The sequence below is a fragment of the Symphalangus syndactylus genome, chromosome 6 (assembly GCF_028878055.3).
Source record: "Symphalangus syndactylus isolate Jambi chromosome 6, NHGRI_mSymSyn1-v2.1_pri, whole genome shotgun sequence".
Taxonomy (NCBI): domain Eukaryota; kingdom Metazoa; phylum Chordata; class Mammalia; order Primates; family Hylobatidae; genus Symphalangus; species Symphalangus syndactylus.
Genome location: NC_072428.2, coordinates 17,797,980 through 17,814,609, shown reverse-complemented (window position 1 = coordinate 17,814,609; position 16,630 = coordinate 17,797,980). Strand labels below are relative to the sequence as shown.

Genomic DNA, 16,630 nt, shown 5'->3' with positions numbered 1-16,630 from the left:
ATTTCTGAGATTTTGGTGTCCTCATCACCCAAGAAGTGTACACTGCACCCATTGTGTAGTCTTTTATCCCTCACCCCTTCCCACCCTTTTTCCCAAGTACCCAGAGTCCATTGTATCATTCTTATGTCTTTGCGTCCTCATAGCTTAGCTCCCAATTTTGAATGAGAACATATGATGTTTGGTTTTCCATTGCTAAGTTACTTCACTCAGAATAATAGTCTCCAGTTCCATCCAGGTTGTTTTGAATGCTATTATTTCATTCCTTTTTATGGCTGAATAGTGTACCATGGTATATATATACCATATATTCTTTATCCACTCATTTATTGATGGGCATTTGGGCTGGTTCCATATTTTTGCAATTGCAAATTGTGCTGCTATAAACATGCATGTGCAAATATATTTTTTGTATAATGACTTATTTTCCTCTCAGTAGATACCTAGTAGTGGGATTGCTGGATCAAATGGTAGATCTACTTGTAGTTCCTTAAGGAATCTCCACATTGTTTTCCGTGGGAGTACTAGTTTACATTTCCACCAACAGTGTAAAAGTGTTCCCTTTCACTATATCCAGGCCAACATCTATTATTATTATTTTTTGATTATGGCCATACTTGCAGGTATAAGGTGGTTTTGCATTATGATTTTGATTTGCATTTCCCTGATAATTTGTGATGTTGAGTATTTTTCCATGTTTGTTGGCCATTTGTATTTCTTCTTTTGAGAATCGTCTATTCATGTCCTTAGCCCACTTGTTGATGGGATTTTTTCATGTTTTCTCACTGATTTGTGAGCTCTTTGTAGATTCTGGATATTAGTCCTTTCCCAGATGTATAGATTGTGAAGATCTCCTCCCACTCTGTGGGTTTTCTGTTAACTCTGCTATTTCTTTTGCTGTGCAGAAGCTTTTTAGTTTAATCATTAACTCTGCTATTTATTTTACTGTTCAGAAGCTTTTCAGTTTAATTAAGTCCCACCTATTTATCTTTGTTTTTGTTGCATTTGCTTTTGAGTTCTTGGTCATGAAGTTGTCATCTAAGCCAACTTCCAGAAGAATTTTCCAATGTTAACTTCTAGAATTTTTATGGTTTCAGGTCTTGGATGTAAGTCCTTGATCCATCTTGAGTTGATTTTGTATAAGGTGAGGGAAGAGGATCCAGTTTCATTTTCTACATGTGGCTTGCCAATTATCCCATCACCATTTGTTCAATAGGGTGTCCTTTCCCAACTTTATGCTTCTGTCTTCTTTGTCGAAGATCAGTGGGCTGTAAATATTTGGCTTTATATCTGGGTTCTCTATTCTGTTCCATTGGTCTGCGTGTCTATTTTTATGCCAGTACCATGATATTTTGGTGACTTTGGCCTTATAGCATAGTTTGAAGTCGGGTAATGTAATGCCTCCAGATTTGTATAATTTGCTTTGCTATGTGGGCTCAATTTTGGTTCCATATGAGCTTTGGAATTGTTTTTTCTAATTCTGTGAAGAATGACAGTGGTATTTTAATGAGAATTGCCTTGAATTTGGAGATTGTTTTTGGCAGTACAATCATTTTCACAATATTGATTCTACCCATCCACAAGTATGGGATGTGTTTCCATTTGTTTGTGTCATCTATGATTTCTTTCAGCAGTGTTTCACAGTTTTCCTTGTAGAAGTCTTTCATCTTCTTGGTTAGGTATATTTCTAAGTACTCTTTTTTTGCAGCTATTGTAAAAGGGGTTGAGTTGTTGATTTGATTCTCAGCTTGGTCATTGTTGCTGTATAGCAGAGCTATTAATTTGCATACATTAATTTTATATCCAGAAACTTTGCTGAATTTATCTACCAGTTCTAGGAGCTTTATGGATGAGGATTTAGGGTTTTCTAGGTATAAAATCATATCATCAACAAACAGCAACAGTTTAACTTCCTCTTTACTGACTTGAATGCTTTTTATTTCTTTCTCTTGTCTGATTGCTCTGGCTAGGACTTCCAGCACTATGTTGAGTAGAAATAGTGAAAGTGGGCATCCTTGCCTTGTTCTAATTATCCGAGAGAATGCTTTCAACTTTTCCACATTCAGTATAATGTTGGATGTGGGTTTGTCATAGATGGCTTTTATTATCTTAAGTTATGTCCTTTATATGCCAATTTTTCTGTGGGCTTTAATCATAAAGGGATGCTGGATTTTGCCAAATGCTTTTTCAGCAAGTATTGAGATAATCATGTGATTTTTGTCTTTAATTCTGCTTATGTGGTGTATCACATTTATTGACTTGTGGATATTAAACCATCCCTGCATTCCTGGTACGAAACCCATTTGATCATGGTGGATTACCTTTTTCATATGCTGTTGGGTTCTGTTAGCTAGTATTTTGTTGAGGATTTTTGCATCTGTGTTCATCAGGGATATTGGTCTGTAGTTTACTTTTTTTTGTTATGTCCTTTCCTGGTTTGGTATTTGGGTGATACTGCCTTCATTGAATGATTTAGGAAGGATTCCCTCTTTTTCTATCTTGTGGAATAATGTCAACATGATTGGTTCCCATTCTTCTTTGAATGTTTGACACAATTCAGCTATAAATTTGTCTGGTCCTGGACTTACTTTTTTTGTTGGCATTTTTTTTAAATTACCATTTCAATCTCACTGCTTTGTATTTTTCTGTTCAGAGTTTCTATATCTTCCTGGATTAATCTAGGAAGGTTGTTTATTTCCAGGAATTTATCCATATCCTCTAGGTTTTCTAGTTTATGCATGTAAAGGTGCTTATAGGAGCCTTGAATAATCTTTTTTAATTCTGTGGTAACAGTAGTATTATCTCCTGTTTCATTTCTAATTGAGCTTATTTGCATCTTCTCTCATCTTGGTTAATCTCATGAATGGTCTATCAATTTTATTTATCTTTTCAAAGAACCAGATTTATGTTTCATTTATATTTTGTGTTGTTTTGTTGTTGTTGTTGCTGTTGTTTCAATTTCATTTAGTTCTGCTCTGATGTTTATTATTTCTTTTCTTTTACTGGGTTTAGGTTTGGATTGCTCTGTTTCTACAGTTCCATGAGGTGTGAAACACAATAGATTGTCTATTGTCTCTTTCAGTTTTTTTTTTTTTATGTAGGCATTTAATGCTATAAACTTTCCTCTTAGTACTACTTTTTCTGTATTCCAGAAGTTTTGATAGGTGGTGTCACTATTGTCATTAAGTTCAAAGAATTTTTACATTTCCATCTTGATTTCATTCTTGATCTAACAATCATTCAGGAGCAGGTTATTTAATTTCCACATATTTGCATCATTTTGAGAGTCCCTTTTGAAGTTGATTTCCAATTTTATTCCACTGTGGTCTGAGAGAGTACTTGATATAGTTTTGATTTTCTTAAATTTACTGAGACTTGTTTTTTGGCCTATCATATAGCCTATCTTGGAGAATGTTCAATGTGCTGATGAATAGAATGTATACTCTGTAGTTGCTGGGTAGAATGTTCTGTAAATATCTAATAAGTAGATTTGTTGTAGGGTATAGTTTAAGTGCATTGTTTCGTTGACTTTCTGTTTTGATGACCTGTCTAGTGCTGTCACTGGAGTATTAAAGTTCCCCACTATTATTCTGTTGCCATCTACACCTTTTTTTAGGTCTAGTAGCAATTGTTTTATAAATTTGGGAGTTCTGGTGTTAGGTGCATATATATTTAGGATTGTGATATTTTCCTGTTGGACTAATCCTTTCATCATTATATAATGTCCCTGTTCTTTTTAACTGCTGTTGCTTTAAAGTTTGTTTTGTCTGATATAAGAATAGCTACTCCTGCTTGCTTTTGGTGTCCATTTGCATGGTATATCTTTTTCCACCCCTTTACCTGAATTTATATGAGTCCTTAAATGCAAGGTGAGTCTCCTGAAGATGGCAGAAACTTGGTTGGTAAATTCTTATCCCATCTGCCATTCTATATATTTTAAGCAAAGAATTTAGACCATTTACATTCAGCATTAGTATTGAGATGTGAGATACTATTCTATTCACCATGCTATTTGTTGCCTGAATATCTTGTTTTGTTTTGTTTGTTTCATTGTGTTATTGTTATATAGGTCCTGTGAGACTTATGGTTTGAGGAGGTTCTATCTTGGTGTATTTTGAGGATTTGCTTCAAGATTTAGAGCTCCTTTTAGCAGTTCTTATAGTGCTGACTTGGTAGTGGTTCATTCTCTCAGCATTTGTTTGTCTGAAAAAAAATTACATCTTTCTTTCATTTGTGAATCTTAGTTTAGCTGGATACAAAATTGTTCACTGATAATTGTTTTGTTTAAAGAGACTAAAAATAGGACCCAAGTCCCTTCCAGCTTGTAGGATTTCTGCTTTTTCTGTGATAGGTTTTAGGTTTTCCTTTGTACATTGCCTGATGCTTTTGCCTCATGGCTCTTAACGATTCTTTCCTTTGTCTTGAATTTAGATAACTTGATGACTATATGCCTAGGTGATAACCTTTTTGCAATAATTTCCTAGGTATTTTTTAAGCCTCCTGTATTTAGATGTTGAGATCTCTAGTAAGGCTGGGGAATTTTTCTTCAATTGTTCTCTCAAATATGTTTTCCAAACTTTTCAATGTATCCGAACACCAATTATTCCTAGGTTTGGATGTTTAATATAGTCCTAAACTTCTTGGAGGCTTTATTTATTTATATATTTATTTTATTTTGTCTTTTATGGATTGGATCAATTCAAAAGATTTATCTTTGAGCTCTGAAGTTCTTTATTCTGCTTGTTTGATTCTATTTCTGATACTTTCCAGTGTGTTTTGGATTTTATTTTTTTTTTTTGAGATAGTTTTGCTTTTGTTGCCCAGGCTGGAGTGCAGTGGCACGATCTCAGCTCACTGCAACCTCCACCTTCTGGTTTCAAGCAATTCTCTTGCCTCAGCCTCCCAAGTAGCTGGGATTACAGGTGCCCACCACCACACCCAGCTAATTTTTGTATTTTTAATACAGATGGGATTTCACCACGTTGGCCAGGCTGGTCTTGAACTCTTGATCTTGTGATCTGCCTGCCTTGGCCTCCCAAAGTGCTGGGATTACAGGTGTAAGCCACTGTGCCCAGCCTGCATTTTGTGTTTCTATAAGTGTCTCCTTGATTTCCAGAAGTTGTGATTGTTTTTTATGCTGTCTATTTCACTGAAGACTTTTCCTCTCATAACCTGTATCATATTTTTGATTTGTTTAAGTTGGACTTCACCTTTCTCTGGTGCTTTCTTTTTTTTTTTTTTTTTTTTGAGACGGAGTCTCACTCTTTCATCCAGGCTGGAGTGCAGTGGTGCAATCTCGGCTCACTCTAGGCCCCGCCCCCCAGGGTTCACACCATTCTCCTGCCTCAGCCTCCCACATAGCTGGGACTACAGGCACCCGCCACCTCGCCCAGCTAATTTTTTGTATTTTTAGTGGAGATGGGGTTTCACTGTGTTAACCAGGATGGCTCTGGTGCTTTCTTGATTAGCTTAATAACATTCTGAATTCTTGCTCTGGCAATTCGAAGATTTCATCTTGGTTTGGATCCATTTGCTGGTGAGCTGGTGTGATTTTTTGAAGGTGTTAAAGAAGCTTGTTTTGTCATATTACCAGAATTCTTTATCTGATTCCATCACAGTTGGGTGGATTATGTCAGAGAGAAGATCTGGGACTCAAGGGATGCTGCTCAGATTCTTTTGTCCCAAAGAGTGCTCCCTTGATGTGGTGCCCTCCCCCTTCCCCTAGGGATGTGGCTTCCTGAAAGTTGAACTGCAATGATTGTTTTTGCTCTTTTGGGTCCAGCCACCCAGAGGAGCTACCACGCTCTGCGCTGGTACTGGGGAGTGCCTGCAAAGTGTCCTGTGATGTGATCCATCTTCGTCTTTCAGCTATGCTACTCCAGTGGAAGCAGCAGGGGAGTGAAGTGGACTCTATAAGGGTCCTGGGTTGTATTTTTGTTTAGTGCACTTGTTTTGTTTTGGTTGGCCTCCAGCCAGGAAGTGGCACTTTCAAGAGTACATCAGCTGTGATTCCACAGGAAGGATACAAACTTGCCCTATGATTGCCTGGTTAAGTATTCAGAGGCCTCAGGTGGTGGGAAGGGCCACAGAGCCTCCAAGAGATTCTGATCTTTGTCTTTGACAACGAGGGTGGGTATAGAAAGACCACCAGGTGGGGGCAGGGATAGGAGTGTCTGAGCTCAGACTTCCCTTGGGTGGGGATCCCTGCAGCTGCTCTAGGGGATGGAGGTGTGGTTTCTAGGCCAATGGAGTTATGTTCCCAGGAGGATTACGGCTGCCTCTGCTGAGTCATAAGGTCACCAGGGAAGTGGGGGAAAGACCTCAGCCTCATCCCACTCCCACACAGCCCGCAGTTTTAAGGCCAATCTCATTCCTGCTGTTACCCCAGAACAGCACCAAGTCTATTTCCAGGCAGCCGATGGCCGGGGCTGAGAAATTGCCCCAGACCACCAGCCTCTCCAAAGCAAGCAGACTCACAGTTTTTCAGCATTTCGGGGAGGCTGCAGTGGAGATCCAGTTCCTTCAAAGGGTCTGTGGATTCTTTCAGCTTTCCTGGTATTGTGTCCGGAATTGGTGGGTTCTTGGTCTCACTGACTTCAAGAATGAAGCCGCGGACCCTCGCGGTGAGTGTTACAGTTCTTAAGGCGGTTCGTTCCTCCCGGTGGGCTTGTGGTCTCGCTGGCTTCAGGAGTGAAGCTGCAGACCTTCACCTGAGTGTTACAGCTCATAAAAGCAGTGTGGACCCAAAGAGTGAGCAGTGGCAAGATTTATTGCAAAGAGTGAAAGAACAAAGCTTCTGCAGTATGGAAGGGGACCCGAGTGGGTTGCCGCTATTGGCTCAGGCAGCCTGCTTTTATTCTCTTATCTGGCCCCACCCACGTCCTGCTGATTGGTAGAGTCGAGTGGTCTGTTCTGACAGGGCGCTGATTGGTGCGTTTACCATCCCTGAGCTAGATATAAAAGTTCTCCACATCTCCACCAGACTCAGCAGCCCAGCTGGCTTCACCCAGTGGATCCTGCACCGGGGCTGCAGGTGGAGGTGCCTGCCAGTCCCACGCCGTGCGCTCGCACTCCTCAGCCCTTGGGTGGTCGATGGGACTGGGCACCATAGAGCAGGGGGCGGCCCTCGTCGGGGAGGCTCGGGCCACACAGGAGCCCGTCGAGGGGGTGGGAGGCTCAGGCATGACGGGCTACAGGTCCCGAGCCCTGCCCCATGGGAAGGCAGCTAAGGCCCGGTGAGAAATCGAGTGCAGCGCCAGTGGGTCAGCACTGCTGGGGGACCCAGCACACCCTCCGCAGCTGCCGGCCCAGGTGCCAAGCCCCTCACCGCCCCGGGCCAGCAGGGCTGGCTGGCTGCTCCGAGTGAGGGTCCCGCCAAGCCCACGCCCACCCGGAACTCCAGCTGGCCCACAAGCGCCACACGCAGCCCCAGTTCCCACTCACGCCTCTCCCTCCACACCTCCCTGCAAGCTGAGGGAGCCGGCTCCCACCTTGGCCAGCCCAGAAAGGGGCTCCCACAGTGCAGCGGTGGGCTGAAGGGCTCCTCAAGTGCCTCCAAAGTGGGAGCCCAGGCAGAGGAGGCGCCGAGAGCGAGCGAGGGCTGTGAGGACAGCCAGCACGCTGTCACCTCTCAGTATGTTCCTGTGGCAGTTTTGAGAGCAAATGTTCACAGTGTTACTCTCCACAACCTGCTCTGAGTGGTAGCTGCAAGCTAGTCTTGCCTCCTATCTGCCATCTTTATCTTATCTTTCAATCTGGGTTTTTTTTTTGTACCTGTTCTTCAGAAGGTTTACTACGAATTCTAAGTATACTAACTGTTTTATTTCCTGATCCTCTAACCACTGTAGCCATCTCAGCACTAAAGGATGCTCTAAGCCAAGATGTACTGTATCATGAAAACTTACTTCATGATTGACACGGATTTTTGGCTGAGATGGACTTGCAGAAAACCCAAGAATGGTACTGTGGCTGTGTGGAAATGATCTGCTGTGGGAAGGAGACCCAGCAGGCCCCTGAAAAATTAAGGTAGCTCCCCAACTACAAGGGGGGCTAGAGCTTAGATTAGGCCCCTTGGGATCTACTGTCAAATGGAGGCTGGCATCTTTGTAAATCGATGCAAATCATTATAGTACACACACTTAATACACATTCAAAGAAATGTTTATTAAAAAATAAATATTAATAAATGCAGACATGTTTATGCTCCCCACATATTATATTCATATCTTGGCTTCTTTATTTTCTATAGAAAAACATTTTATATTCTAAAAATGCATACATACGGAGCCCACCCCATTTATATTCCTTGTATCATTCTTTTTTTTCCTCTCCTCTTTATAAACAAAACTTTGTTGTAATTCCTTGACTATGTCATGTTTTAGACATACTGTTCCCTATTTCTGGAATATACTGCTCAACTGTTCTCCATCTGGCAAAGGTGTGATTATACTTCAAAGACCAGTGAACACATTACTCCATACATCACCAATACCAAGCAAAAATAAAACAACACCAAAAACAGCAACAAACAAGTAGTTTCAGGGCAAAATTACATTATAGCCTTATTTTTACAGCTACATAATTTGCATACAATTATGCAAAAGTATATTTGACAATAAATTAATTTTTTTGAGAGAGGACCTTTCTCTGTCACCTAGGCTGGAATGCAGAAGTGCAGTCATAGCTCACTGCACCCTTGAACTTTGGGGCTCAAGCGAGCTTCCTGCCTGATGCTCCTGAGTAGCTGGGACTACAGGAACATTGCACCACACCTAGTTAACATTAAAAAAATGTGTTTTGTTTTTTTTTTTTACATCTTGCTATGTTGCCCACACTGGTCTCAATTCCTTCCCTGAAATTATCCTCCTGCTTCAGGCTCCTGAGTAGCTGAGATTACAGGAATATGTCCTCTCACCTCGGTTGAGTTAATTTTTTACATGGATGAATTGTCCCCTTCAGTGATTGGTGAGACACATTATATATAACTAAAAGCATAAACATTTTGTGGTTAAAGCAGGCTTGTTCGAAATATGTATCAGCCAATGGAGGGTTAAATACCTTAGATAATTTAATCAACATTTTTGCATCTTCTTTCCACATCTTTAAAATAATTATATTCACGAAGTTAATGTAAAGATTAAACAGAGATACATGCAAAATGCAGAGTTCAATGTTTGAGTTTTCAATAAATGCTAGTTGTCAGATCATTCCCTTTTCAAGAGTAAGAGACTTTTTTTTATTAATTTTTATGTCCTTGACACAGCCCTTGGCACATATCGAGTACACATTAAATGCTGAATAATAAACGATATGATATTATTCTGTCTCAACTTCCTCCTATTACTAGATTCTGGACAGCGAAGACACCTGATTGCTTGCTATTTGAACTCCTTTAACCCATTTGATTTTATGTTATGCTGAGTTGAGTTTCATGACATCTCATACTGTGAATGATGCAAGGTTTATGCCAAGATATACAATGTCAAAACACTGTTGCTCTTTTCAATTCCAATATTACACTAGCTTTTCTGACCTGAATTTAAAACAAGTCTCAGAAAAGAAAATATCCAAAAAGCTATGATATTCTCAATCCTTCTGCAAATAGGTTTTGTATTTTTCACTACCTCTGATGAAGCAAAGTGCAAATCTTTAGAAAATTGCTTACACTTTTTCAACACCCTGGGAAAACATTTGGGTGGTACTTACGTCATAGAATGGAAAGGAAGTTACATAAACTGGTCATTCCATTTCACCAGTGTGTGTATGCCTTGGAAAGCAGACTTGGTACCACAAGAGTTTTGTAAATTAAAATGATAAATAAGAAGCAAATGCAAAAAATAGAATAAACCCAACAAGTTGTTATCCTGAGCATAAAGTATACCAACATTTCATTTACTTACCTTCATTTTGAGCCCTCTCTTTCTTCCTATCTTGGAAATCTTATTGTTGGCCACCTGTTTATTCTTCTTTTCATTCAAGTTGCTCTATCACAGGGAATTTTCCTGGGTTTAAGAGAAAATAAAATGTAGCAATTCAGTTGCCTAAAGCAATGGTAAAACAGAAACATTGTTTTACCAGTTGTTTTTCAATAATATTTCAAATTCTGAGATATAAAATATGTGTGTGTTCTCATTATATGTCCTAAAAGATATTTCTCTTTCTATATTTTCTAGCTCTTTTATGTTTAACTTTTTATATTTATATATTCAATAGGAATTTGTTTTGTCATAATAAAATATAATAAAAATAATAATAGAATATTTGCTAGGTAGTATTCTCAGTGGTCAAGGCTGGTATACATTCACATACTTTTATATTTATCTTATTTTTATATCATTTATGTTAAGTAACCTTGCTATCAAAATATTCTTGTGTATTTTTATTGTGTACAAAAATCATTAAGTAATCAGTCCTGAACCTTTCTGAAATGGGAGATGAAATCCAAGTTATAAAAACAAAAACAAAATAAATCTAATGTTAATTGCTTTAATATTAATAAAATGAATGCATGCTGTGCACATACTGGCAGACAGAGCTCTTTTAAACTCAGTGAACATGTAATCTTGGGTCCTTTCTGAAGCAAATTCTATTACTATTCTGATTTATAGGTTTAAAAATAGTAATTATATTGAGACAAAAATTTACACAGGCAGGCACAGAAAATGTAAGATCCAACACCAGGCTGGCTGACACTAGTGGCTATGCTATTAATTACTACACTATATTTTCCCATAAATAAAAAAAATAAGAGAGAGGAAGAAAGAGGAGGAGGATGAAGCGGAAGGGAAGAGGGACAGGAGAAGGAAATGGCAGGGGTAGGGAAAAAAGAAAAGAAAAATAAACTCAATGAATTTATAAATCAAAAACATATCTTCCTTTTTTTTTTTCTTCCTTGCAAAGACCTAAAAAGACAAACACTAGAAGTAGTTAGCATTAAAAATGAAAGCATGTTCTCAGACAAGTTTGGTCAAAAGCAAAGAGAAGCAATTTCCAAAACAGACAAGAATGTAAGTTATTAGTGGTCTGATTTACAAAATGTTGCTAAAGTATGTATAACGATTAAGGTGATATTAGATTAAATTCTTCCCCTAAATATCACAATAGATATTTCAATATAGTGAACTTTTGATCAAGATGAATATTTTAGTGCATCAGCATCAAATGAAAGAGATTTTTAAAGTTGCTAATTGTAGAATATCACAGAAGTATTTCTCAAACATGTTTCTACTTTAAAACAATAATATTCACAGCTACAAGTTATAAGCTGTTTCATAGAAAAATCAGTAATTAATGTAAAATATTCTGAGGAGGCAACAGGAACAGGACAATATATAAATATCCAATAATATAGAAATCCAATAATATATTAAATAATATATAAATATATCCAATAATATATTAAATAATATATAAATATATCCAATAATACACAAATATTATATATTATTGTACAAATATCCAATAATATATAACATTTGCTTTGCTTAATGACAGAGATATGTTCTGTGAAATGAGCTAGATGATTTCATTGTGAGTACACAGTAGTACTTACAAAAACCTAGAAGGTATAGTCTACAATACAAATCTAGGTTATATGGTGTATGTAGTCTAATGCTCCTACAAACCTGTACAACATATTACTGTACTGAATAATGTAGGCAGTTGTAACTGAATGGTTATGATATATTTAGGCATTAAGAATTTTTCAGCTCCATTGTAATGTTATGAGACCACTGTTGTATAAGAAGTCCAAAATGTGATAATGGGAGACATGACTGTAAATTAATCATTTTATGAATCCATCAAAATAATAATTGTGTGAAAATATTATTGGTATGTAAAAATGCTCACAAAGGGAGGAAGTATGTTCTAAATGGGTACATATAGAAAGATTCCAATTTAGTAAAATTAAATAAATGTATACATAGAAACTTCATATTTGAAAATGTATATAAATCATAGACATGCTGATAATATTTGTTTAGTTTCTATTGGAATTGTTATTTTACTTTTGTTCTGGAAATAATATTTACCATTTTTAAATAAAACTTTAAAAAAGTTTATGTCATGTTAGGCCTAAAAGTGGAAGATAATATAAAAAATAGGAAAATAAAATGTAGCAATTCATGTCAGGCAGGCCTGGTGTTAAAAATGCTTCTGTCACTAATTGGCAGTTAGGCCAACATTTATTTTACTATCTAAACCTTAATTATTTTAAATACAAAATGGACCTAAATTTTCAAATGGCACCTACCAAATCTACCTGTTCTTTCACTTTCTCCCTTTTATTAACATGACAAATTAATTATTTCTGTGGTTGTTAATGAGCAATGAGTCCCTAGAAACACTGCCAGATATTCAACAGTCACAATGAGCATGATGTATAACATGTTGTATCACTTGTTTGAGAGAAAGTGCTACAGGTACTGTGTTTCATAAATTCCAAAAGAGAAAGCTTTTAAAGTTGCCTATGTTTTTTAAAATATAAATTTAAGAAGTACAAGTACAGTTTTGTTATGGATATATTGTGTAGTGATGAAACCCAGGCTTTTAGTGTAACCATCACCCAAACAATGTACCTATTAAGTCATTTGTCATAGCTCACCTCCCTCCCACCCTACCCTCTTTCGGAGTCTCCAGTATCTATTATTCCACACTCTATGTCCATGGGCACACATTATTTAGTTTCTACTTATAAGTGAGAGCATGAGGTATTGAACTTTATTTCTGAGTGTTTTTGTTTAAGATAATTGTATCCAGTTCTATCCATGTTGCTACAAATCATAACATTTTATTCTTTTTTTTAATGGCTGAATACTATTCTGTTGTGTGTGTGTATATATATTATATATATATATATATTCTGTATGCATACATATATAGCTTTTTTGTAAAACAGCTGTACATATGTATATATATAAAAGAGCAGTATATATGTATATACAGCTTTTACTAAAATAGCTGTGTGCGTGTATATATATATATATACACATATATACATATATGGCTTCTTTGGTTTTTGTATATTACCTTTTACAATGCATTGATTTATGTTTACCTGTTGAAGTTTTCAGCTCTTTTTTTAAATAAAAGAGCTATATACATATATAGCTGTATATATTTATATATAAAAGAGCTATATACATATATAGCTGTATATATTTATATATAAAAGAGCTATATATGTGTATATGTGTATATATAGCTCTTTTATAGTATGTGTATGTATATGTATGTATATATGTATACATATGTGTATATATAGCTCTTTTATAGTATGTCTATGTATAGATGTATACATACATCTATACATATTTGCATGTATACATATGTATACATCTGTACATAGACATACTACAAAAGAGCTATATATACGTACATATGTATACATATATACATACACATGTATACATATATACATACACATGTATACATATATACATACATATGTATACATATATACAATACATATATGTATACATATATGTATGTGTGTGTGTGTGTGTATATAGCTCTTTTATTAAAAATAAGCTGAAAACTTCAATAGGTAAACAGGCAAACATGTATCATTGCATTACAAAAGAAAATATACAAAAAAACAAGAAAATGAAAGCACTTTCAGCATCACCAATAATCAAGAAAATGCCAATCAAATCCCTAGGATAGGTTTTTTTTTAATTATATAGTCAAAGCTATTCTTTTTTACACAGTCTTATTCACTTTTAGCAATAATATGGATTGGGACATGGGTGCTGTTATATCCTATTGATGAAAATATAAATGGTTAAAAACTTTGGGATAATAATATAACAACATTTCTGTAACTTAAGAAATGGATTGATATAATATGTGAAGTGTATATGAAATGCATATAGAAATGTGATATATATATTATATTTTCTTTATTCAATCATTCATTGATGTACACTTAAAGTGATCCCATATCTTCACTATTGTGAATAATGCTGTGATAAACATATGAGTGAAGATCTCTTTTTACATAATGTATTTTCCTTTGGGTAGATACAGATCATATGTTTTTCCATTTGTATATCTTTTAAAAAATGTCTATTTGTGCTCTTTGCCCACTTTTAAAATTCTCTTACATTTCCCAGCATCATTTATTTTCAAAATAACCTAACTTTGTAAAATATGTCATTGTATAATAGGCTCTCACTTTGAAATCTATGCAATTTCTGAAATTACATATATGAGACTATATATGTGTGTGTGTGTATACTTAAATGTACATATGTGTGTTATTTTCATATATACACATACACACATTTATTTATTTATTTCCGTTTTAACAGACTTGGCTTATACCATGTGTATTTTTGAATACTTAAGAATATCTCAACTAAAATGTTCACACAAAAATTTATGAATGATTGCTTAGACAACAGAGTTCTTTCCAAGACTTTTTTGACAAGAGAAATGCATTTAAATGAAGACATTTAAATTTCAATGATTATAGCCAACCATATATGGTTTTGTATACATAAAATTTGTGTATTCATTGTTACAGGAGAAGGCTTAGTCCAAAAATGTTTAAACTCTCTCTATAAATTTGATTCAATTACAATATAATAATATTCATGTGTAGCCTCTTTAAGTAAAAAATTTGGAAAATAGAACCTAATTTTCATCCAGCATTCAATTATTCTGGAATTTTAATGTTTGACTTTTATTTCATCAATGAATTATTGATTTCCTGATATTGACTCACTAAGTTCTTGGGCTTTCTGTAATTCTATTGAAGACAATGTTTTATAGTCCACACTAGAAATTGCTTACCCAAATATAGTCATGCCACGCGTAACAATGTTTTGGTCAATCGTGGACTGCATATACATCAGTGGTCAAATTAGATTATAATACCATATTTTTACTGTACCTTTTCTGTATTTAGATATATTTAGATACACTAATACAATTGTGTTACAGTTGCATACAATATTAAGTACAGTAATATCCTGAACAGATTTGTAGCCTAAGAGTAATAGGCTATACAGTATAACCAGCATTTTTAGTAAGCTCTACCATCTAAGTTTGTTTGCACAACCAATGACATTTGCATAACCATAAAATTGCCTCCTAATGATGCATTTCCCAGAATATATCTCAATTGTTAAGAAATGTGTGACTGTATTTATATTGCTCTATAGGAAAACTGAGTCATTCAATTTTCAATCTCTATATATTTATATAGAGAGAAACTGATAGATATAGAGACAAAGATAGATAAAAGGAAGGGGCTAAAAAAATGGAAAATAATATGCTTTCTTAAAGGATTTAATTTGAATGGTTTTATAATCATTCTTACAAGAGTACGCCCACACACACTTGCAGGCTGGATTACTCAGCCTATGCATATGGGTTTTAAACTCTAGTTAGCTCTATCTGTGAGGTACCAGGAAAGGAATCTATCTACACGTATGTCACCTCCATTTCCTGGAAAATACTTGCTTCCTATTATATAGCTCCAGAAGAAAGAAGAGACCATTAATGTGTTTCTTTTTTTCTTAGATGATCATATGCCCACTGCCATAATTTTCTCCTCTGGCAATTTTGAAATTACTGAATGAAAACTAGTAAATAAATATATATATAATTTAAAAAATTAACTTCAATAAAATTCTGAAAATTTATCTTTAAAGATGACACCCCTAAATTTAAAAAAAAAAAATCTTTAATGACTCTTAGCTTTCTTATATAACTCAGCGTCTCTAGTACTTAGGAAAATCAACAATCTGATCTTAATTTCTGATTTACCACACTTCTCACTGTGAAGCATGAATCTGGCATGCTTGACGCTGAATCTCCTAGGGTGTGATATTGGTTTCTGTTCTTTACCTGTCTCTCCTGGATTTTTCAAGTCACAGATTCTTAGAGTTTTCTTTCTTCTCAATTTTCATCTCTCACTGATCCCAGACTCACATAATTAATTCTGTGACTTCTAATATGGCTTCTGTCCTGTATCACAAGTTATTTCTGTAACAAATAGTATATGGCTGCTAAGCTGATGTTAAACATGCTTCTCATTCTTGATCCTTTTTAGCTTTTTAGAGAAGAGTTTAAATACTCTCTGACTCAGTGAAGAATATTGACTAGTTAGTCTCTAGCTACCTTAGATGTGTGTCTAGAATGAATCAATCTAAATACTTAGGTTCTGACAGTCTATAGATTCTGATAGTCATATAGTTTGTGCAGAATTGTGGTAAATCATATGTTTTCTAAGTTTCTCATTTGTGACATTGTCACGCTCTCTATTTTGTACGAGCATAAATACTTTCCCTGTATGTAGTTTATGGTCTTTGATTGCAGGAGACATACCTCATACAGTGAAATTCCTCCAATTATTTTAACACTTAAACACATGTACACATACATATGAACATACACGTCTGTAATGGAGCAAGCTCACCTCTCCTATTCACCAGTCTTATAAAAACTAGATATGCATGAAGGAAGGAAATAAGTTAATAATTCTAAATCATAGTAGACTAAAAATGGGCAAGTCTTTAGCTATAAACAGAATTAGCTTTCCGCTGTTCTGCCATTTGCAAGTTTGGTAAGGCAAATTACTTAACCTCTATAAATATCAGTATTTCAATATCTAACAGGAAAAGAG

At 35.7% G+C, this 16,630-nt stretch overlaps 1 long non-coding RNA gene across 1 annotated transcript in view; it reads right to left on the bottom strand.

Annotated features, from left to right (window-relative positions):
• LOC134736984 (uncharacterized) overlaps positions 1-16,630 on the bottom strand; it is a 456,075-nt gene that overhangs the window by 190,936 nt on the left and 248,509 nt on the right. The window contains exon 3 of the long non-coding RNA XR_010121488.1: positions 9,897-9,998. This is a non-coding gene — a long non-coding RNA (uncharacterized lncRNA). The remainder of the gene's footprint in view (positions 1-9,896; positions 9,999-16,630) is intronic.